The 24096-nt window shown below is 50.0% G+C and overlaps 1 long non-coding RNA gene across 1 annotated transcript; it reads left to right on the forward strand.

Moving 5' to 3' along the window:
- The first annotated feature begins 13370 nt into the window (after positions 1-13370).
- Positions 13371-21484, forward strand: LOC102557216 (uncharacterized). The gene is made up of 3 exons (XR_015643569.1): positions 13371-13488; positions 20323-20511; positions 20616-21484. It is a non-coding gene; the product is annotated as an uncharacterized LOC102557216 (long non-coding RNA).
- The last annotated feature ends 2612 nt before the right edge of the window (positions 21485-24096 follow it).

A 24096-nucleotide genomic window follows, 5' to 3' on the forward strand; every position in this document is an offset into this window, starting at 1 on the left:
CACATACATACACACACATAGCACACACATTTATCACACATACCACATACACATACACACACCGCAGAGCCAAGAAAAGCTGTGATGCCTGTCTCCTGAGGAAGCTCCTCTCCTGACTAGAAGGCTTACTCTTCCCCACCATAGTCCTTAGAGGCTGCAATTCTCCAAGCAGAGCTCCTCTACAGGGAGGTTCCTTCATGAACCTATAATTCCCTTTTACCCAGCAGGAGCAGCGTTCTAGAGAGATGTCTTCAGTAAAAGTGCCTGCCAGAGACCACCGACCCACCAACCCATAGACCCACTGACCCACTGACCCACTGACCCACTACATACTTGTGCTCCTGAAAGTTTTCATAGCCCTGAGCAGAAACCTCTCACACGCCCATAAACACACAAATCATAACAGTTATGGCATACCTGCAGATAAAATGAATAATCTACCAATCTGTAGTAAATGTGAACCTTTACAACATGTCAGCAAAGGAGGTCAAACATGAGATTACACACACATGATATCATTGTACGACACTTAAAAGAAGCAAATGGCTACGCACTGATAGGTAATAGAACACTGATTGCCCATGGTATGTGCTGGGGGGAACCGGAAGAAACGATCAGCGAACTTTCCACATATCTTCCTGTGGGGCATCCGGGGGACACTTGTTAAACTCACCAAATTGCCAGTTTGAGATTTGCACACCCCAGTGTTTGACATTTCACTTTAATGTCAGCCCCTCCCACACTCAAGATGGAAGCTTGCATAACATTTGCACCTACCTGTGCAAGGCTATTCCAGACCCTGCTCAGTTTCACTAACCTAGAAAATACCTTTTGTGGTTAGGTACTCTTCTTACCCCTGAGACAAAATACGGGACAGAAGTAGCCCTAAGTAAGGGTTTAGTTCCGTTCACACGCAGTAGTTCTCAACCTGTGGGTCGCGACCCCCAAAGGGGCCACATATTAGACATTTGCACTATAATTCATTATGGTGGCAGATTCACAGTTATAAAATAGCACATATTAGATATTTACATTACAATCCATGATGGTGGCAAATTCACAGTTATAAAGTAGCAAGGAAATAGTTTTACGGTTGGGGCTCATCACAACATGAGGGTCACAGCATTAGGAAGGTTGAGAACCATTGGTTTATGATTTGCTCCATCACCACTAGGACTGAATGGTGGCAGCTTCATCCATCATAGCAGGAATGTGTGGCGAAGATGCCTCACGTGGAGCAGATACGAAGCAGAGAAGAGGTGAGTGTACACTTCCAAGGCCAGCCCCTAGGAGCCACGCCCATCAGCTAGACCCCACCTCTTAAAGGTCCACAGCGTTCAAGTGCTGAAGACTTAGTAACCAAACTGTGAACCTGCGGAGGAAGCCTCGGATGGAGCTGTCGCATCATCATGCACTTGGGTGCTGTTTTAAGTCGCTGCCCAACTGGAAGCTCGATGCTACAATGTTCTTCGTCTAAAATCAGCTGTCATAGAATCTTACACCATGGAAACCAGCCAGCATCACGCAGCAAGACTTGATTTATTGTTCGGTTGATTGTCTAGACTTAAAAAAAAATAGCAAAAGATATTAACAATGCCTCTTAAATGTAAGTGTGTGGCATCTGAAGCCGTGTGGTTGAGCAGAGCGAAGCGTTCAGAAGATATTTTCCTATATTCAAAGCCACTTCTCATTCGACAGCAAGGCCTCTCAGATCGCTGAGAGTGGGTAAAGTTTTGACACATATTTAAATTGTTTTGCTTCCATTCGCCTCATTTATGAAAATAAAGCACTAACCATCTTCACTTCAGAACTGTACCCACTCATCAGCTACCACCACTTTTCTGAGGGACGGAAAGTGAGGAAAACCTGCAAGCATTTTGGGAGAATCAGGGAACTTACGAGAAGCATTGGATAGGAGGTATAAACCACTACACTCCTTTGCATTGCAGGTCACGTAATTAATTTTGTGGTTTACACATACATTTTTTCCTCACACCAGCTGTTGCACATTCATACACCAGAGACTCCATTTTCACCTCCACGCAAACATGTCATAACGTAGATTATCACGTATGTTCCACCCAGTGAAACAGGCTCAGAAAAGTATGTGTGTATAAAACAAATTATTTTACCCATGAGCATTCTAGTCAACCTCGCCGACGTACAGCTCTCAGAAGCCTGGCATCCCATGCTCTTGTGCAAACATCCCAGAAAGTACACTGGCCAGCATCTCTCGTACTCCTGGTTCATAGCTGGGGTAACAGAAGGCATAGCAGGTGAGCATGTTAGGCAAAGTCTGTCTGGCCAGTGACAGGGGTGGCACTGAGAAGACTTCATTGGCCTTGTGCCACCACACGTACCCACTAGCCCATGAGCATCCCATAAGCCTGAGATGAAGGGGTACCAACAAATGCTGTTCCGGGGAAGGTGCCATAGCTCACTGCATATACTCAGCTTAGCATGGAATATTTTTAATTATTCACCCTATGTCAAATGAATCCCTTCCAAGCTTTCACAGTGCAGACCTAGCCAGAAAAGGAGTCTCAACTATTCTTGGCTCACCAAGAGCTGAGTAGAATCCTTAAGGATCCAGCAATGGGAGGAGGGAGCCCTCTAGCTGTTCCCCTATCGTGGTGACCCTACAGTTCCATAATGGGTCCCTGAATGTGGCAACTATCAGAAGCCACCATTCTCCAGCCACTGGGCAGCCAGAGTAGTAGAACCCTCCCGAGCCTATGGCCAGAGGCAGGAGCAAACGTCACCACACATCTTCACAGTGATGTGGCACTTTGACAAGAACACAAATCCTCACACTTCAGCACAGCAGCCAGTGACAGAGCCGTAAACCTCACACACAAATATACACACAGGCACTCAACGAGAGGCGCAAATGCATTGGTCACATCTGCACACTTCCAGAGGTGCGGATTAACTGCTGAGGTGTCCGATGGGCAAGCATGCAGGCTTAGAGCCTGGCGTGAAGACTCGGACATTCATTAGACACACACTGCCACCCTCAGCCCAGAGAGGGAGAGAACAAGCGCACACACAGACACACACACACACACACACACACACACACACACACACACACACACACACACACACCATCAGGCTGCAAATTCCGAGGCAGGTAGTAGGCTTCCACACTGCCCACTCAAATTGGCTAGCAGCAGCAGCACCCTCCCTGCAGGGGCCTGTGGAGGCGCCAGGCCCTGCTGCCACTCAGCCAATGGCGGCAGCTTCCTGCTCCCACCCCACCACCAACCCTCTACATGAAAAGACGAGTGTAGACGGGCGGAGTCAGTGGTGAGAAGGGCAAAAAATGAAATCATAGTCCTGCCGGGTTTGTTCATTTCGGTGATAATTAGCGGTGCATTCACGCCGCCTCACCGGCCGCTCCCGGCTGATCCCGCGTGATGGATGCCTAGTGGTGCTGAATGCAAATTAGCATAATTTCATTACCGAGGGACCCGTGAAAAGGTTCAATTATAGAGCAATCTCATTAATACCAGGGCTTGTTAAACTAATAGAAAGAGACAGGCCCCGCAGCTCCGAGAGGAGACACGTGCTCCGAATGCAATTTCATGAAGCCCCAGTACCTGGCCACGCCCGCACCCCCACTGCCCTGCAAGCTTGGACCTGGGATCCTGGCCTCCGAGGCCAGAGCCTGCAGAGGACCTGGTCCAAGAAGCACAGAATCTGGTCTGAAATGGCCTCTGCTAAAGGGTTAGATCCAGGGCACAGCTGCAGAGCCCTGGGTTCACGGTATGGAAGTGACTTGCCCAAGGTATGTGGCACAGAGACTGCAGAGCCATAGGGACACACAGATGGCGGAAGAGGGCACCCACTTCCGTCTAGGGACCAGCTTTATAACATGTAGGTACCTTTTGAGAGCCCTGCATCTGTGGTTCACTTTCTGCATTAAAATCAGACGTGTTTAGCCTCAAACTCCTGGAGACCCCTCTCTGGAAGAAAAGCAAGCTAGAAGCCATAGTCCATATGAGCAAAGGAAAAGAAGAGAACGTCTACTCACACCTCCTTTCTGGACACCACATAGTAGTCTAGCCGGAGAACCGTGAGGAAACAGCTTGACGAGGAGTATGGGGTCAGGGACACAAGACCACGTCACCTCTTCCCTGGGGCCTAGTGGTCTCTCAGGTGTGGGTAAGAAGTTTGTTATCTCTGCCTTTGACACGGGATTTCTTAAAAGTCTAACCTCCCCCTTATTTGACCTTGGCAAACCTGGGTCAAACTTATCCATCCCACCTTGAACCCTCAAGCCCCACCCCCCCCAGGAGCCTTGGCAGTGACCTCAAGCCTGCACTCTTCCCACGAGCCTGGGACATACAGAGGTGGAGTATGACTTTGCCATATTTTTTTATCACCTCTATAATATCTGATTTTTATCCCCTGCAATTGTAAGTAAAATAGAACAAGTCCCCAAATGCCCCAAGTGGGAGAATGAGTCACCCCGTTTGTTACTGCACATGCTAAAATATGCAGTGACTCAGAGGGCCCAGCAGAAGAGACCAGCCCACAAAGGACCTCATTGTTCAGACTTTCAAGGTATAGGGGAGGGAACCAAGTGTCTGCAGACTGCCAGGCTGCGGATTGCCGCTGTTGACACTTGTCGTGGGCACATTTTGGTTCTGCTTATGTTGTCTCTTCCTCTCTGTTTGCTTTGCTGTTTTGCTTTGAGACGGAATTGCCCATAACCCAGGCTATTCTCCAGCTGACTAAGGTAGTCAAAAAATGGCTTTGAACTCCTAATCATCCCGCCTCTGCCTCCTAAGGACTGGGATGACAGATAGGCCTGTACCACCATACCCTACTTAGTGTCCTCCCTTTACAATAACACAATGAAGACAGATAATATACAGGTAGCTTGTTATTTAACCAGCAGCTAAAAACCATTTCTACTTGCAAATGGTGATGGCAAAGTAGAGACAGGGCCCCTCAAAACTAGCTGGTCTCTGGGACTCCAGGAGCCACATGACAAGAAATCCACAGGGTAGGCTGGTCTAGTCACACAGACCTATAATCCCAGGAGGCTGAGGCAGGAGGATCTTCATGAGCTGGAGACGTACTTGAGTTACACAGTGAAATGCTGTGGAAGGGACAAAAAAGAAGTTATGGGTGGGTCTTGTGGGCCACGGCACGGAGCTCCAGAGAAGGGACAGGAATGGGATGAGAGCTTCCTGGGCCTTGTGACCATGGTCCCTGGGACCATGGGTACACTGCTGGGGCTGTGGGCAAAGAAAGGTCTTGGCACTGTGAGAGATTCTTCTAGCAACTTCAGAGTTAGAACACAAACCTTCGGTAGCCGTAGAAAACCTTGGTAGAGATGTATGTGCAGGGCGGGGGCCAGGGCTAAGTCCCCATTGATCCCAGCAGGAAGCCACCACTCGAAGTGATAAACTGGCAAGTCCTGGCAGCAGACACACATTGCTGGGAGGAGGGGGTGGTTAGGAGCTACTGGGCTGAAGTGAGCCTGTGACCGCTGGGGAATAGCTCTGGGTTGCAGCAGGAGCCACATAAAGCTTTCTTTAAAAAAATTATTAAAAAGCCTTTGTTGATGTGTCTGATGCATTTAATGCACCCAACCCTATCACCCAGAATGTTTTAGTCACCCTTTTATCTGACCTCGGCAAAAGTGGGTCAGGATGAAGACTGGGAGAGGCTGGGGTTGCAGTGAGCGTGTATGTGTGACTGTACATCCACGCCTGTGTATGCACTCCAGAATCACTCCTCTACTGCAGAACAAGGGCCAGGTCTCCCTCTTTTGAGCCAACCCTTCGTCACAGATAGCTCTTCTCTTCTGACAGGCAGGGCTTTGTGACTAGGCTTCCTGACGGGAAGAGGGGACTCAGATTTAGGTTCAGTCCGACCTCTTTCTGAGCTGCTTGAGCAAATCACTCAACTCTGTCTCTTTTCCCTTCTTTAAACTAAGCAGGCCGGTGGGGTCTGGGCTGGCTCTTGGGGGGCTTCAGTTGGATTCTTGGTCCTCAGGCTCCCTGGTCTTGCATGACACTCCAATGTTTACTCTTTCCCTCAATGCCCCTCACACTATATGGCTACCAGAAGGGAAAAAAAATGGAAACCACCGAGTGAAGGATTGGGACACAGAAAGGTGTCTGATTAGATAACAGAGGGGCAGAGACCATGGACAGTGGACCATGGAGAGGCACCAAATAAGGCCTAGGGCCTTCAGGACTCTGGGCTGATATTGGCCCAATGAGAGCCCTACACCACCTTCAGGGATGAGTGGGTACCGATATCTCAGTTGAGGCTGGTCCATTGGTCTCTGGTTTGCCTCAGTCCCGTCAGTCCCAGGCACAGGAAGAGTGGCCTCTGTAGTCCTTAACGCTGGCTGCTTTTCCTGCTGACAAGAAGCTACTAGATTGAAGAAGGATTGTTTGGGGGTCTAGGGGTACAATAGATCATAGTAGAAAAATCAGGAAGGTCAGCATGAATTGGTTGGTCACATTATGCCTAGAGTCAGAAAACAAAGAGCAGACAGAAAAAGGGACCTCAAGGCTCCCATCCTGATCACTCACTCCCCCCACCAGAAGCTTCATCTCTTAATGGCTCTATGACTTTCCCCCCAAACCAACACCATTTGGGGTCCAATTTTACATTTGAATCACATGACTTATAGCTTCTGATTTCGGAAAACTCTCCATCTTCTACCCTCCCTAGCAAAACCTACGAGAATACTCTGGGCAGCCCTATACTCATGTGTACTTCTGACCAATCACTGTTTCCAGGCAGTAGCCGTCTTTGACTAACTCTCTGGGGTCACTTGGTCTACCCTGGAGGCAAGCCTTCGATGATCAAACACCCCATGTATACTGTAGAAAAAACAGCCTCCAAGAAAGAGAGGGAACCTACAGGATAACTAAACGCCACTTCCTGAGCCCAGGGTCTTGAGCTAAGAGAGAGTTTAGGGAGAGAAAGTAAGGTCAGTCGTGGCTGGGCCACTGGGTGCCAGTTCCAGAGATTCGACAGCTCCTGGCATGTGGACTGAGGTAAGATTCAGACAGAATGAAGGCCATGGAGGGAGAGAACAGTGCGTAGAGAAAAGAGGCCCAGCAAACTTACTTGTAGGTAATGGGAGACATATCTCAAGCAGACGACGGGTTTCCTGGACCCTGTGGGACAGAGGGACACGCACGAGACACATGCCTAGTTTAAAATTATAGCTTTAGACCTGCCAGGCGTCAACCTCAGCTGCTACCTCCTACCCTGAAAATAGCCCTCCCTCCAAAACAGAAAAGCACATTGGGACTGTCTTAGGGTTTTATTGTTGTGAACAGACACCATGACCAAGACAACTCTTATAAGGACGACATTTAACTGGGGCTGGCTTACAGTTCCAGAGGTTCAGTCCATTATCATCAAGGTGGGAACATGGCAGCATCCAGGCAGGCATGGTGCAGAAGGAGCTGAGAGTTCTGCAGACAGGAGAAGACTGGCTGCCACATGATTAGTGTCCCATTGCTCACCCCTACAGTGACAAACTTACTCTAACAAGGCCACACCTACTCCAACAAGGTCACACCTCCTAATAGTGCCACTCCCTGGGCCAAGCATATTCAAACCACCACAAGGGCCAACCCTGTCCTTACACTTACCATGGCTCCCCTGTGTCCTAGCAAAACATTATGTGTCCCAGTTTAGCTTCATGTCGACTGCTTTTCCTCATACCCACCACTTCTGCCTTCATCTGGACCACCTCTCCTGCCAGACCTCCACCTAGAGCACCTCCACCCAACACCACTGATGCAGGTCCAGACCATCTTCCAAAGCCTGGATGGAGGGTGTAGGGCTGACACTGGGGCTCATCCTGGCCCCACCCAGCACCCAGCATGCTCACTTCCCCTAACCATCCCTCAACCCTTGCTCCCACCACACCTTCTTCAGAGATCCCTCGCCCAGCCTGGCTGTGCTGCATAATGTGCTTAAGTCTCAGCTTACATCACCACAGGTGGGTGTGAACAGTGGCCACACACACAGCAGGATGCTTATGGAGATTAGGGTGAGACTGTAGAGAAATACTCAGGAAGGAGTCCCATCAATGGCCTCATTGTCCCTACCACCACCTCTGGCAGGGGTGGCGAACTGGAAATTCCAAAGTATGTTTAGTCCCCTGGGTTCCAGAGTCACCTGGCCTCTTCTCTCATCAGCCAGGGGAGGTGGGGTTTGTTCCTCAGTCTCCCTTGAAGCTCACTGAGAGAAGGATGTTCTGTGACTCTGAAGAGCTCAGGACAGTCCAGCCTTTGCTCACCCCAGCCCACTTTGCTCCTGTGGAGTTCTGGCTGCCGTGAAGAATCCCAAAAGGAGCAAAACCCCACGTGTGTCCCAGCAACTGTTTCCAGCTCAGCCAAGGCCAGCACCACCCAGCAGACGTATGCTTGAGCAGCGAATGAGTCTGGACCTATGCAGGGTTAACGCCCTGTTCTCCTCACCTCAGTCCTTAGATCTGTGGTTCCCTTGCACCATGTGACAGAGCATTTCCTCGGGGTTGGGAGCTTGAGAGAGCAACTGGGACGATCCAGGTGGCCCAGTCTCAACATTCTACCATATCTCACCCCATTACATTGCGTCTTTATATATATATATATATATATATATATATATATATATATATATATTTCATGTATGTGAGTACACTGTTGCTGTCCTCAGACACACCAGAAGAGGGCATTGATTCCCCCAATACAGATGGTCGTGAGCCACCATGTGGTTGCTGGGATTTGAACTCAGGACCTCAGGAAGAGCAGTCAGTGCTCTTAACTGCTGAGCCATCTCTCCAGCCCCAACACTTAAAACATGCACGAGAACGTTAAAGCCTATGCTGTCACGTCCGACATACCACACCAGATTCACTACCGTGGCTACTCTCAGAAAACAGCGAATGCGAACCCTTGTCCATAATGATCCAACAATTCTGCGTCTGGGTCCAAACCCCAAAGAACTGAAAGTAGGACCTGAACAGTTGCAGTAAGCACAGTGGCCACAAGGTGGAAGCCACTCTGGCTGCTGAATGGGCTTTTAAAACATGACACAGCCGAATACTACTCGGCCTTTTAGAAGAGTAAAGTCTGATGTGTGCAAGTTAAACAAGCCAGGAACAGAAGAACAAACCCAGCTCCGTTCCACTTCTATCAGGCTCTAAGCTGTGGCTGCAGGGCCTGAGGATGAATGGTGGAAAGGAGAGCACTGCCCAGACTTCACACTGGGAGTTTGTCTTGGAGTCAGCAGAGCCCCTTGACCAACCCCAGGCAGCATTTGTGGTCCCTAAAGGGACAGCCCTTTCCAACGAGCCCACACTGAGCAGCCCTGCATTCCTCTCCCAGGCTCAGGTGCCTTGCATGTATGTTTCTGAGGCTCAGCAGACACTTCCATTCCTCTCTCACTAAATGCCCGGTGGTCATAAACGTGGGCTGGCCTGCACCGGAGGGAACGCCGAGCCAGCTCTACCATGCATCCACTTTACCAGCTCGGGAGTGTTCAAGTTTTCTGCATTTTTTATTTATAAATAAAAACCCACTTCATAGACTGAGCTGGTGAATCAGGAACGTGATAAATATTCGTCCTGGAAACAGACACTGGCAAACATTAGGAAGGCTAGGGAAAGCCCTGTGACAGCAAGACACATGGTTGTAGAGCCAGCCGCCACCTCTCGGTTGAAATGTCCCCTCCTGAGCTGAGAAAGGAGGCTCAGAGTCTCAGGAGGCTAAGGAATATACAAGGCTCAGGAATAAAACTCACAAAGTAGGGAAGCCAGAGAGTTACCAAGTCTTTCCCCGAGGCTATATAAACGGTGCACATTTGCTGGGAGAGAGGGGCACACCAACGGAACTACCTGTGGTCAGTGCATCAAACTCCAGGACTGGGCTTGCGTGAGTCCCCACTCACACCAGGGTTGGCTTTCCAAGCAAAATCTGTTTTTTTAAGTCATCCATGTTCCTGTGAGTCACTCCTCACCTATATTCCTGAACTTGGGTACACTTGTTTCTTTGATCTCTTGCCAGTCCTCTATCTGGGGGTGCATACAGCCTTGCTCGAATATTCCCAGGAAAATCCACACAATAGGGATGGAAGTTCTACTGGTGAGTTAAGAACATGACTAAATTCATCTGCAGAAGAATGAATTGAAAACATCAATAAACATAGATAAACAATATTCAAGATTAGGCCATGCGAATTGGGATAATAGCGGAATATCGTTTTTATCCCTCAGACTGGTGAAAGTTGTAATGGCTGCCAAGATGTGGAAGATGAGAGTTCTTGCTCTAACTGGGGTGACCTGGAAAGCATTTCAGATTTATGTGATTTTTTAAATGGCACCGTCTTCCAGAAATGCATCATCGAGTAAAGAAAAGCCGCAAGTGCTTGTCGCATACTTGTTCAGTGACAAGATACTGAGTGCAATCAGGAGATGCCTATCAGAAGGCAAATGGAACGGTGCAGTTGTTAATACAAATTCCTCGAAGGTCAGAGGATGCTGCACGTGTTGGCTGCTGTATCTGTGACTATAGATCACCACTGGGAACAGGCTGTGTGGGGCTGTGGTGAACACCAACTTAGGAACATCTTAGCTCTGAAAACCTCTTCAGAATGAGTGTCTCAAGAGGGTGGGTCCAAGGGTCCAATGTGGAAGAGAGAGGTCCTCTTGGCAGAGTGTAAAAACAAGACTCGCAGGCTCAACGTAGTCACGTTGGCACCCACCTCCCTTCCACAAACAACTTCTTGCCGCTCAACACACTAGAAGACAATGTGGGTATTGACACCTCCACACTAGAATGTAGCTGTAGGTGGGCTGGGGTTTGTGTCTAGCACAAAGCCAGGTCCATATAAGTCACCCAATTATACCCATTCAGTGAGTGAAGTAAATGAATGAATAAATGAGTACCCTCTCCATATACTTCCAAGTGCTACTGTAACCAAGATATACACGCGCACACTCATGCACACATCCGTGCACACACTCGTGCACACACACACTCGTGCACACACACATACACACACAGGCACACACACACTCTTGTGTACATACACACTTGTGCATGCACACACACACTCGTGCACATACACATGCACACACACTCACTCATACACACACGCACACACACGTACATACACTCGTGCACACACACATATACACACATGCACTCACACTCGTGCACATGCACACACACGTACACATGTGTGCACACACACACACAGAGTGAGTTGAACAAAGCCCTGCCCTCAGATCCTCACTCTCTCTCCTCATTTTCCCTCTCCCTTCCACAGGCTCTACCTGGCAAAACCTCATGCAAGACCCCCACTCTTTCTGGCCACCCTCCTTTAACCATCTGTGATCCATTCAGCAGTCATCAAGCGTACACTCTAGGCCAGGCCTTGTGCTGGGTGCTGTGACACAGCAGGAGGGACCCAGGCCCTAAATCCAGAGTGCTCACATATATGATGGACACAGACCACGCACATCCCTGAGATGCACTGTGCTCTGAACTTACAGCCGAGCTTGTGTGTCACAATCTACTGGAGCAAATGGCAAACACCACAGAAGTGGTCATGGAGCAAAGTGCACAGAGGCCTCCTGCATCTCCCAGCGACAGGGGACCAGCATGAGTTCCGGCGGAGCCCACGATCATCTGTCCCTGTGTTCCCTAGCCATTTATGCAGATAGGAACACTTTCATGGAAAGTTGGAAGGCCTGCCCACTGGGACAGACAAATGTCCCAGTGCTGGTGTGCAACAAGGAGGAAGGCGGAAGTGAGGGGCATGGGCTGATGTAAACATCAGGTGTCCATCCCAGCAGAGCAAGGAAGAGCAAGGAAGAGCCAATCACAGGCTGCCTCTGCAATGGCCACAAGGCAGAGCCAATCACAGGCTGCCTCTGCAATGGCCACAAGGCAGAGCCAATCACAGGCTGCCTCTGCAATGGCCACAAGGCAGGACACGGAGCCCACGTTCAAACAAGGCACGAGTGACAAAGACAACCTCAGACCAAGCTTCATGTGGCAGAACCTACTGCAGCCATGTTGTTTAGTGACTGATGGCCACGGTCTGTTGCCCCGACACAAACCCAGACATATGCAGGAATAAGGAGTCTCCATGGAGAAAATGAATTCGCTTTCTTTGAGCAAGGCAGCAACGCGTTCTCTTCATTGATGTGGAATGGGCTAGCCCACTGTGGGTGGTGCCACCCCTGGACTGGTGTTGCAAGAAAGCAGGCTGGGCAAACCAGGAGAAGCAAGTCATATACGGCACCCCACCAGGGCCTCTGCATCAGTTCCTGCCTTTGGTTCCTACTCTGTGTGAGTTCCTGTCCTGACTTCCTTCCTAGGAGCTGTGATATAGAAGTGTAAGCCAAATAAATCCTTTCCTCTCCAAGTTGCTTTCGCCACAGTAGTTATCACAACAATAGTAGCCCTACTAAGACAGTCATGGAAGCTGCCATTTACCTGACAGTCTTATTTACTTTTCTCTTATGGTGTCAAGACGCCATGATGGGTTAATAGAAGGGAGGGTTTATTTGGGACTTACGTCTCTAGAGGGTTAGGGTTCATGGTGGCAAAGTGGAAGTGGCGGGTGGCAGGGAACTGGAGCAGCAGCTCACATTTAGAACCACACACAGGAAGCAGAGAACGATAGCTCAAAATGGCCCTAGTCTTTTGAAATCTCAGCGCCTGCCGCAACCAGGGACATAATTCCTCCAGCAAGACCACAACTCCTAATCTGCTCCAACCACCCGGCAACTGGGTCTCAAATGCCTGAGACTTTGGGGGTCATCTCATTCAACCACCATGGGTGGAGTTCTCTTCACTGTATGCAGATGGGGGAGGGGAGGTGACAGATAGATCAGAATGCTGTGTTCCTACTGGGAGTCTGAGAGCCCTCCCTATTGCAAGTGCCAAGAGTAAGGAGAGGAGACGCCCCCAGTGAACAAAGAAACCCATAACTGTTTTGACCAAAACAGCAAAGCACATCCTATTGTCCACATACTTGGAGCCATGAGGCTGTGAACGGAAGTGTACACGGCCTGTAAAGCAAAGGTCTCATACATTTAATAGAAACGTGCCCCCCCCCCCGGGAGCATTTTAAGCGAAGTAAAGAACAGTATAAATAAAACATTGGCTGAGAGCGCTTGCAACACCCCCACCCCCACCCCATCCCCCCATGGAGACAGATGCAGAAAGCGTGGACATGGCCTTAATTTTAGAGGAAGTGTAATTAGCTGGAGTTTTTCCTGCCTCTATTTTTATGGTTGTTGCTACAATATCGTTTGTGCAATTACGAATGCTGAAATCAAACTCAAACCACTTAAGGACACTCGCAACTGGGATTTCTCCAGTGGCACTAAACGGCCAGGCCATTGATCGAGCCAGCAAGCCAGCCAGCATCGACTCTGCAGCTCTCCCGGATCTGAGACCCCAGGGTTACAGTGCGGGAGACCCATGCAGGAGAAAGCAGGTGAGAGCGCTGTGCAAGCATTAGAATCGGAGTTTGGCATCCCAGACCTATAAGAATCATTAGGTGGGTCCTGCTCTGGCAAACCTGTACCCAGGGCTGGGGCTGGGGCTGGGGCTGGGGCTGGGGCTGGGGCTGGGGCTGGGGCTGGGGCTGGGGCTGGGGCTGGGGATGGGGATGGGGATGGGGATGGAGATGGAGCTAGGGCTGGGGCTGGGGCTGGAGCTGGAGCTGGAGCTGGGGATGGATCTGGGGCTGGGGCTGGGGCTGGGGCTGGGGATGGGGATGGGGCTGGGACTGGAGCTGGAGCTGGAGCTGGGGATGGGTATGGGGAGGAGGAGGGGGAGGGGTGGGGGCAGGGTGGGGATGGGAGAGGGATGGGGTCGGGAGGAGGTGGGGGAGGGGAAGGGAGTATGGTTAGGGGTGGGGTGGGGAGGGGGAGGGGTGGAGTGGGGTGGGGATGGACACAGGAAGATGATCTCTGGGTCCTGTTGGCTGCCAGCCTAACCGAAGGACAACCAGGTCTAGATTTGGTGAGGGACTGTCTCAAGGGACTAAAGTACAGTGCTGGGAGAAGGGAGGGAAATGGGAGGTAGAGCCCTAACCAATCTTCAGCTGTACATTAGCGAATCTTCAGTTCACTAGAAGTGGGAGGCTGGGTGTCGTTCAGTGGAAGTTCATGTGCTTAGCATGTGCGTGGTCCTGGGTATGATTATAGAAACATTCCCACAAGTTTCTGAGTGAGATGGGCAGAAGAAATGATTGCAAAGACATTAAGAATAATACCGTCTGAAGTCACGTAGCGCCACGTTAGGTAGGATGGGCCAGTTGCCGCTGTAAATGACAAGTCCCCATCTCGGTGACTTAAAACAACTCTTTGCTTATGCCACAGCTCCTGCGGGCTGACACTGGAAGCAGGGGAGGAAGGAACTCTCCTTATTAGTTATGTAAACACCCAAGCATAGAAAGCAGCCGCTGCCTGAGAAGTCAGAGGTCAGTCGCTATGCCAGAAAGAAGGGCAGCTGGAGGATATCTCTCTCCTGCAGCTGAATAACCCAGTGAGGAAGTGACTCTATGGTTTCTACAAATAAGGTTTTGGGGGACAGGCTCAATAGTTATCTGCTCCACCTGAAGCTGGGGGTCTCCGGGGGAGCTGAAGGTACATTCAATCATCAATCTTCCAAGCAGGAAGACATAAATATTTAGCAAAATGCATTAATACCTATCAGAAACACCTCTGCAGGCACTACCCCTCAATAGTATGTGAGCTCGCTTATTTAATTCAGGTAACAACCGTACAGGTGTTCCCAGAGACAAGTGGCTGTGCATGGCTGGACCCAGGATGAGACAGCAGCTCTGTCTGTGACAGTTTTCCAGGCCTGGGGCCATCACACTGAGTGGAAGGGAAGAGAAAGTCCTATCCGCAGGTTTTCCCTGAAGCTTGTGGGTGAAGGACCACCCAGGAGCCATGTGCATCCCTGCAGAGATAACTCAGATGTGGTCAGTCAAGACCCATTCTGATTCCTGCTGTTCAATTCCTGCCACTTCACACAGCCGAAAACCTCGCTTCCCTGATTTCCTCTCAGAACACACCACCTGCCTTCTGTCCTGCTCCTGTGTGTCAGAGTCACTCAGCTGGTGGCGTGAACGGTCCTTACCCACTGGCCTCCTCTTGATGTATGGGTAGCCATATCCTGTCCAGATTATCCTGGGTATGTGTGGAGGGGGGTCACCTGTCGTAGCTTCTTCTTCCTCTACAAAATGACCTTGGTTCTGCTCCATCCTGCCTTTTCTTCCTGCTTCCCACCAGCGTCTCTGTTAGCAAGAGTGCTTATTGAAGTCCCTACCTCACCCAGCCTTCAGGGCTACCCCACTCTCCCTGAGCAGGAAGCACCCCCAACCCCTGCAGGTAGTGTGGTCACAGCACATTGCCTCTGTAAAATCAATCCCTTGTCAACTCACCATTCCAGAGGGGTCTGGGGCAGCTTGGTACAAACACATGGATGTGTGGTCAGGCCTTAGTTACTTCTCTATCGTTGTGACAAAAGACCATGGCCAAGGCAACTTATAAAAATGAAATCGTTTAATTGGGGGCCTCCTTACATTTGTTCATCTGTAAACAGTCTAGGCTGAGTCATTTATCAATTACCTATTGCCACAACAATATGTAACAAACAAATCTGGTGGCTTATCTAAATGACTTACTGTGGTAGGCAAGTCTACAAGTCAGATGAGAAGTTCTAATCTAAGCCAGGCCCTATGACTCCACCATACATTTGATACATCCGTAGATGGCTGTTACAGTGGCTAATGGCTTCCCTAGTCTCACCTGGTTCCCTTCCAGGAGCTTGGCCAGAACCCCCTTGGCTGTCCACTGCTGAGTGGCCTCCCCTCCTCCAGCAAGCTAGTCTAGGGTTATCCTCCTGGCACACAAAATTCCACGAGAGAATTTGCCAAGGCAACTCTCAAGTTCAAGAAGTAAGGCAGCATCAGGCTCCGGTTCTCTGGGAGACCCTGAGCATCATATCGCCCTGCAGCAGATGAGGACCAAGCAAGGAACTGGGGCCAATTTGGCAACTAATCTAGAAAACCAAAAGGGTCTGCATCTCTGTGTGCATGCCTGCAACCAAGGGCTGCGGGGCAGAGTGCATGGGAGAAGTAACTTCTGCTCTTTTTAATTCTCATTTTTAGACTGCCTCCAGGGCCTTCCTAACTCGCTTGTCTGTATACCACGAATTGGGGGTACAGGTTGTTGTGAACTGCTGTGTTCTTCTGCAGGAACCGCTGAGCCATCTCTTCAGCCCTAGGAATTCTTCTAGCCTATGAAAAAGCAAAGCTAATCTACCAATAAAGACTGTCTGCCTCCGGATCTCTCTGTATGTGCGAGCATGTGCTAAGAGAGCTGGTCTCCCCTCACAAACTCCCCTTTGAGGGATGGGCCATGGGGCTCAACGGCAACACCTGCCACCTTCTTGGAGTCTTTTGAAGCTAGTTCTTAGGGTACTGGGCATTAGCACCCCAGGGAGCAGCCCTCAGCCAGTGACACACAGAACACGCCAGGTGTTCGGACAGGGTTGCACCCCAGCTGCTCTTTCTTCTCATCTCTGCTTCTGTGGACACCTCTCAAAGAAAGGAGCTAGCCTGCACCTTTCATGCCCAGGTTACTCCTAGCTGGAAGCCTAACCTTGGACATACGGGGAAGCCTTGGGATCCTGAATGCCTTGAAAAGACTTTGCAACCCAACGGTCTCAAGGCATTCCCAAGTAAGCTTCCAATTTCTAGGTTCCTGACCAATAGGCAGGACTGTGCCCTGTCCACAGGCTCAGGTCCCGCCAGCAGGAGGGGCTGAGGCTTGGGGACTTAATGAGGTCCCCAGCAGAAGCAAATCTCGCTGAAAATGACAAACGAACGGCATTACAGACTGGTCCCACAATTACTATCAGTTGGCTGTAATATAAATATGCAAATTCCCTGGGTTTGAACTTTAACACCCTCTGTAGAGACCATTCATCTCTTTAAAGTATTCATTTAAGTTGTAAAAGGGCTCATACATCACTGCATGTCATTTTGAAAACAAATATTAATCAATTTTACCCTCGGAATTGCGGTGGAAGGAGGAAGTCCTCTCGCCTGTAACGCAGGAGACTGTGGGAAAGATTTACATATTCATCCTGGCTTAAGGAAGTTCTGATAATGCAGGTCCCTCTACAGCCACAGCAGACCCTTATCTGCGGCCAGCTTCTGCTTCCGGCCCGGCAGAGGCTGCTGTGACGCTGATGACCTTGAGCAGGGACAGTGGGCTCAGGCCCATGTCCAACTCCCTCCTTCCCTGAAAGTCTAGACTTTCCCTCCTTGAACCCAAGAGGGATGCTTTGGTTTTAGGGCCTGAGAGCAATAGGCTGGCCAAACCGGTAACCCGAGTGTCCCCTGCCACCAGCCTTAAGAACCTGCAAATAAGAAAAGCGGTAAGTAAACCCTAGAAAGCAGGTTCCTGTGTGGAACTCGGAAGTGTAGCAGGTGGGTATTTTCTGAGGTGGGCAGGGGCAGGCGGTGTTTAGGACGTAGTACCCAACCATTCCAAACTAAAGATCGAGCCCACTTCTCTGCTATGTTACCTGAGAAACAGACCTGGATTTTAAAGATAGCAACTTTTGGTCACTGTCAGGTGGAGAAACTATGAGAAGCCCCCTGGTGCGGGCTTGTCTCCTTGGTCCACAGTGTGCACCCAGAATAAAATACACAATAGGCCCCATTCCACAAGACTGAACTGCCAAGGCTTCCCCCAAAGAAGTGAAGTCCCCCGAAGCTCCAAGAGGCTTTTAGGTGCCTTTGGATCAGGGCTCTCAGGAAGGCAAGACTGCCCCTCCTTCCTGCTACTGTTGACTATCCAGCACAAACCAGCAGAGGGTGTTGGTAAGCGGTGGGGAAGGAGGGCTTCTTCTGTCACATTGATGGGGCACACACAGAACTATCAGTTACTTTTAACTGAACTCTTGGTAACGGTCGGTAGCCGTGCTTTTCAGCAGGCACACTCATCCCCAGGACGGGCTGTGTAGCTGACAGGAGCAGAGAACTAGTTCTTCCTCTGTGTACCTGCAAGCCAGGGTCAGCTTTTCCCCGACGGACTGCACATGCACAGCTGAGAGTTCTGGTGACCAGTGAGCATTGCCTACAACCTCCTGGTGTGTCAGCCACATGGAAACAGCTGCAGGTCCTGGTTCACTCTTCACTTCCCAACCTGGGCAGACTCAGGGGCATTTGATGATGCGGCCATGAGTTCCCGCCAGACAGGAGTGTCTGAATCTTGTGATTTCCGTCCTGGTGTGCACGGCGAGCCATGTACCACTCCAGCCACGTATAAGTGTGTACAATGTAAACTGACCCGCGGGTCAGTGTGTGCACAGCACAGGAGCCTCATGAAAGCATGTGGCATCCCAAGCCAGATGAGGGACAGTAGTGAGTGGCCCCGCTCAGGTCGTTCACACCTGTCATACTCACCGCCACCCCCTGACCCCCTGCTCCCCAGCCCCTCCACAGCCTGAGACTGTTGGTGTGAATTTGGATGGTCAGGGGCCAGGGACCCAAAAGAGGATTCCACCAATGTGTGTTGGGCCGTGTGTGGGCACGTGTATAGAGTGACAGGTGTTAAACTCAGTATAAGTGTCGGTTTGTGAGAGCTGGTGGGAGGGGATGGTTTGTGTGAGCACATTGCTGGCGGGGAAAGGGGGAGGGTGACAGCAATAACAGCAACATAGTGGAGGCCAAAGAGAAAATAAACCTTTCTTCAAAACACCCTATGTTGGGATGTTTCATCTAACAAACATCTTTCCTACCGATGTTTATTGAGGAGCTTATCGGGTTTGGATAAACAGGCAACCCAGAGGCTAAAGGACTGCGCTGGGGAATGGAGAAGGCACCTCACTTCCTCCAATGGCCCTGACAGCCTATGGCAGACAGTAGGCTTCAGGAAAACTACTGTGGAGGTGAGGGGAGCCCCAACTCTCCCCCTTACTTCTGCCCTCAGTTAACAGTTACCCTCATGGTTTTCTCCTTCCTTGACGAGAGCCTGTGGGTTTGGAACTCAGGACAACAGAGTAAGGAAATTCCAGAGATCAGGTGTAGTTTTCAGTCAGGGTAGCACCAATTTATTTCTAGGCAGAACACTGACATGTTTCAGATGTTTCTAGGAGACCTGTCTTCGAGCACAAGCCATATTTCCCATGAAGGCCAAGCTTTCCTGTCTGACAATTTCTAGGTTCCTGGAAGCCAGTTACCTGCACAGCTACGAATATAGCCTTGGGTTGGTTTCCCTCTCTATTTCCACCTCCTCACCTACAAAACAGGACACACCTCCTGGCCCCTAGCCTACCAGTGGGACCTGTGTGAAACACCCAAGGATACTGGCTGTACAAACAACCATCATCAGAATGACGGAACCAGCAGACATTTTATTTTTCCAAAGTGAGATAACCGTTACAGAAATTAGAACAACTGACAATAAAAACTTAGAACTCTTCTTTATCAGTTGGTTGTCCACAAGCCGTGGCTGCTGCACATGGAGCTGTGCGCCCTCCAGCCGGTGGCAATCCCTTCCCAGCCCTCTTACCCATTCCCATGGCTGCCCCAATGTGAACCAAGACGAGAGTCTTTAGTTCCCATTGGCTCCTTCCATTAAACACATGGGAAACCGAGGTCTGGGGGTGGGGGGAGCCTATAGAGCGAATGTCTTGTATACTGTACGGCTGTATCACCTATCACTTAAAAAGCCTATTACCTATGACTTAGGCAGGAGACAGAAGGTGGGACATCTGGAGGGCAGAAGGAATTCTGGGATAGAGCCAGGCAAGGGAGGCCAGCCCAGGAAGATGTGAGGAGATGGACACACGGTGCCTGAACACCAGTGACCAGCCATGTGGCAGAATATAGGCTGAAACAAATGGGCTAATATGAGTTATGATCGAGTCAAGGAAGAGCCTAGCTGTATGACCAAGGTATTCGTAAATATATTTTGAGGAAAAACCAGGGAGGAAAAACCTGGACTTAACTTCTAGAAAATCCAGCTATAGTGTGGTTCCAATACTCATGTGTCCCCCTTTCCCTGGCTTAGAGTCATCTCTAAACTCAGTTGTTTTGGGGGGGAAGAGGAGGGACTTCCAGGAGGGGAGGAAGGCAAAAGTCTTGGCTGCGGTTTGGCAAAAGCTCTAAGAGACCCTTCCCTCCCTTGTAGATTTTTAGAGCTGGTGGGGGGTGAGGCTTTCCAGAGAGGTGGAGGCTGTTTGACAGGAACAGAACATGGCTGGTGTTTCACAGTTTGTCCCTTTGGTCTTTTCCGGTTAGGGTGTTACCAGTATTAAGGCAAAGTAGACTCATTTGACAGTCACCGAAGGGAGATCAGTGGCCGCCATGAAGCCAATGAAGTTATGACAGCAGGCCCAGGAGGAGTCGGAGCTGAGGAGAACCTGTCAGGTTGCTGACAAACGATGATAAAGTGGCCGCTCGTTCTGGCGCTCGATGGAAATTGACAAGGTGGGCCTCCCCACCTAATGAACGGATCCAGCCCTTGCGCCGACAGAGCGCACAGCAAGTTTAATCTCAACGCGCATCAGAATAAATCTTCTGCTCATTCTTAGGAAGAAGATACAGCCAGGAGGACAGGAGCTGTGGCCTCCAAAGAAAGGACCCCGTGTGCCAAATGGGGAGGGCATGAAGGTACTGGTGGGGGTGTCCCCATATGTGGCATGCTGAGCGTACCTGCCTAAAGACACTTCTGCTGACAACCCATCAGCTCCCCAAACAGAAACTAAGGCTCAAATGGCACCAACGTCACACAACCTCTCGGTGAGCAACTGTCTCTATACTTGTATTAAATGTGCCCAGCTCTCTGGATTCTTATAAAGTAATGTCAGTTGTAGAACAATGCCAGCCTACCAGACGAGACACGTTAGAGGAGCGAGGCGGGTGGCGTGGGGGTGGGGGGAGAGACCCCCCCAGCTACCCTCGGAATACAATGCACCAGCTGCACATTAATAAATATGTAATGTTTGATTAGAAATATGTATAGTATTTTTTCCCTCCCCAAATGCCGGCTGGCCCTCAGGCGGAAGACGGGATCTGGCCCACGCTGTCGGGTTTCTTTCGCTTGCTTTGAAAATACAAACTCGAATGTTTGCCTGTCCCAGCTGTTTCCCATTGTTGCTGTTTATCAGCTTGAAGGATGAACAGTGGAATAAAAAAAACACGCTCGCATTTCAAATGTGCCAGTCAGTCACGCCATTGTTCAAAGAAGAAAGCTTAATTGTCTGTGCTGGCAAACTTCTTTTTGGTGAATGTCCAGGTTTTAAGAACAGCTATTCAGCTGTGCAATTTGTTTAATACATGCAGAGAAAAGCATATGAAATCACACAGTTTTCTGGGGGAAAAAATTAAATAAGGGGAAGAGAAGAATTTGGGGGGGGGTGGGGATGAGGGTAAGCCACATATTAAAGTTCTCCACCGTGCTACCTCCGAGTCTCCCGAGTCTGTTTTCTGCTTGGGATCCTCTGAAGTATCCCATCATGGAGGAGAAGGGTGCAAACAAACTGCAGACACAGCCCAGGCAGCTGGAATTGCAGACAGACGGGTCCACTCGAAGTGCTTCTCCACTTGCCGAACAAGCCGACTTCTATTTGAACAGCCCCTGCTTTCCAGGAGTCGAGCAAACTCCGACAGCAGCACTCAGGGGCCGTCGGGAAAAATCAACTCTGGAGTTTGGGGCTGGCGAAGAAAAGTTCCTGAGGGGAAGGCTTTGAATGCCAAGGTAGACTCCTCACCTGCTGAGGTGAGTACTCAGGCCAAGCCTGAACACCCCAACCGGAACCTCCGTCTGTCAGGGACAAGAAGAGGTGCGGTCGCCTGGCTCACCCACTGGGTGTAGCTCTACGTCCCCCCAGAAAACACTGGGTGTGCAACCAACAAGGAACGTGGGCTTCTGCCAGTGACCGTGAACTCAGCTGGTGCAGCAGGGGAACCTCGCCCCAAGAGGTTTCCACGTGGCAGCTGGATGCCCTGGGGACAGAAGGACAGTCTAAAACAGCAGTAGGAAAACCACTGTGTCCTTCCAGACTCCGAAATCTGGGTTTCTGATGGAACCCATGTAGATGACTGCCACCCAGACCTCACCTGGGGGAGGAAGGGAGAGAGATGGGGACTAAGAAATGCAAAGACTGTGGAGGGAGGGCACCAAAGTGATGGAAGAAAGGTCTTCACTATCTATCTACCTAGAGGGCAACGTGTTCCCCCAAGACAATCTCTCTCTGTCTCAATTTTAAGACTATGGTGTGTTTCTCTAACTAGGAAGGAGTGAACCAGATACACAGCAGTACACAGGCACAGAGGCACAGGCACAGGCACACGCACACGAACACACACACACACACACACACACAGAGGCACACACACATGCATGAGTACAGGCACATGCACATGCACACAAACACACACACACACACACATGTAGGCACACAGGCACACGCATGCACACTTCCAGCATCATGCCATTCATAGTGGAGTGCTTACATCATCTCACCCGCAGGTCAGTGACCCAGAGATCTGGGTCTCAGAATGCAGGATGCTGGTCATGAAACTTCTCAGCTGCCATAATCACAAGCATCCTCTCTCGTCCCTCTGTGTGCAGTGTCCTATTAGTCATTTCTCCGGAGAACCCTAACAATACAATACAGAGGGCGCACAGGGCTGCGGACATGCTGATTGCCCACAGCCAAACCCGCAAGCCCATCCACACCTGTGGTCTGCCTTGACCTCTCCCCTGGTCCATCCAGAGTCAGAGCCACCTTTTGACCTTGAGCTTAACCCCTCATGCTCCTCAAGTCCCGTAATAACTCCATTGGTACCTGTTTCCTGAACCTTCCCCTCCTCCCTCCCTTGCTGGCTGGCCCCTGCATCGCCATCGAAACATGTCTCACACCCTAGAATTAGCAGGAAAACGAACTGGATCAATACTACAACAAGGCGTGCCCATCGATCAGCACGGCTCCAAATTTCTCCAAAGAAAAGCCATGTTTGAAAAGGAAAAATGAATGCATGCCTACATTGGGTAACCAAAGACTGACTTTGTCCACGGTTCCTGGAAGATAGGAAATACGTGAGGTTGGGTTGGTGAAATGTGAGGAGACCATGACCAGAGCTACTGAGAAAGTAGAGATGGCCAAAGCAGCCTTGTGTTCAGAGGAGCAGTGGACAGAGCAGTTAGCAGAGAAATCAGGAGCCGGTGCACACCAATTTCCACTGGTACCATGGACACCACCCCTGTATCCAAATTGTAGCCTGGGGTAGCCAGGTCAGACCCAAGGACTGCACACTAGAGAAAGTGAACCCATTTGTGCAGTTGATCTTACCCACTGGTTCACTGAAAGGAAAGGGCAGGAGGCTTAGCAACAAGCAAGTGATGGAGACATTGTTTTTTCCATCTCAAGCTAAGGAATGGTGTCTTAAGTTCAATCCCAGGAACCCTTCAGGCTCATTCACAGTGAAAACAATAACCAGGACAAAAGGACGAATAAAATACCTAGGAATAAACCTACCGAGAAATAAATGCTCAGGACCTACGTGAAGAAAATCATAAAACTTTACTGAGGGACATAAAAGAAGGCCTGAGCAAATGAAAGGTGTGACCACGGGCCTGCATGGAAACACTCAATATTGTAAAGATGTCAGATGCCCTTGAATGAAGCCATAAATTCAATGTCACCCCAGTCGCTACCCCCTCAAGATGTGTGTGTGTGTGTGTGTGTGTGTGTGTGTGTGTGTGTGTGTGTGTGCGCGCGGGCACACACACACGTGCGTGCGACTGAACAGGCTGGTGCTAAAATTTACTTTTAAAAGGAAATATGTGAGAAAGGCCAAGAAAAAATGTACAAGGAAAAATTATTTGTGAGTATGATATAGCAGTTATTAAAACAGATGGTAGGGGGTTAAAAAAAACATGTAGCTGATTGGCTTGGGCTGAAAACCTGAGGAAGCAGGCTAGAGGGAGCAGACATAACTTGTGGGCCTCCATTCAGACTAAAGAAAATGGCAGGTCCCACCCCAGAGCGCGAATCCAAACCTGATGGA

Source organism: Rattus norvegicus, chromosome 19 (assembly GCF_021556685.1).
Source record: "Rattus norvegicus strain SHRSP/BbbUtx chromosome 19, alternate assembly SHRSP_T2T, whole genome shotgun sequence".
Lineage (NCBI taxonomy): Eukaryota > Metazoa > Chordata > Mammalia > Rodentia > Muridae > Rattus > Rattus norvegicus.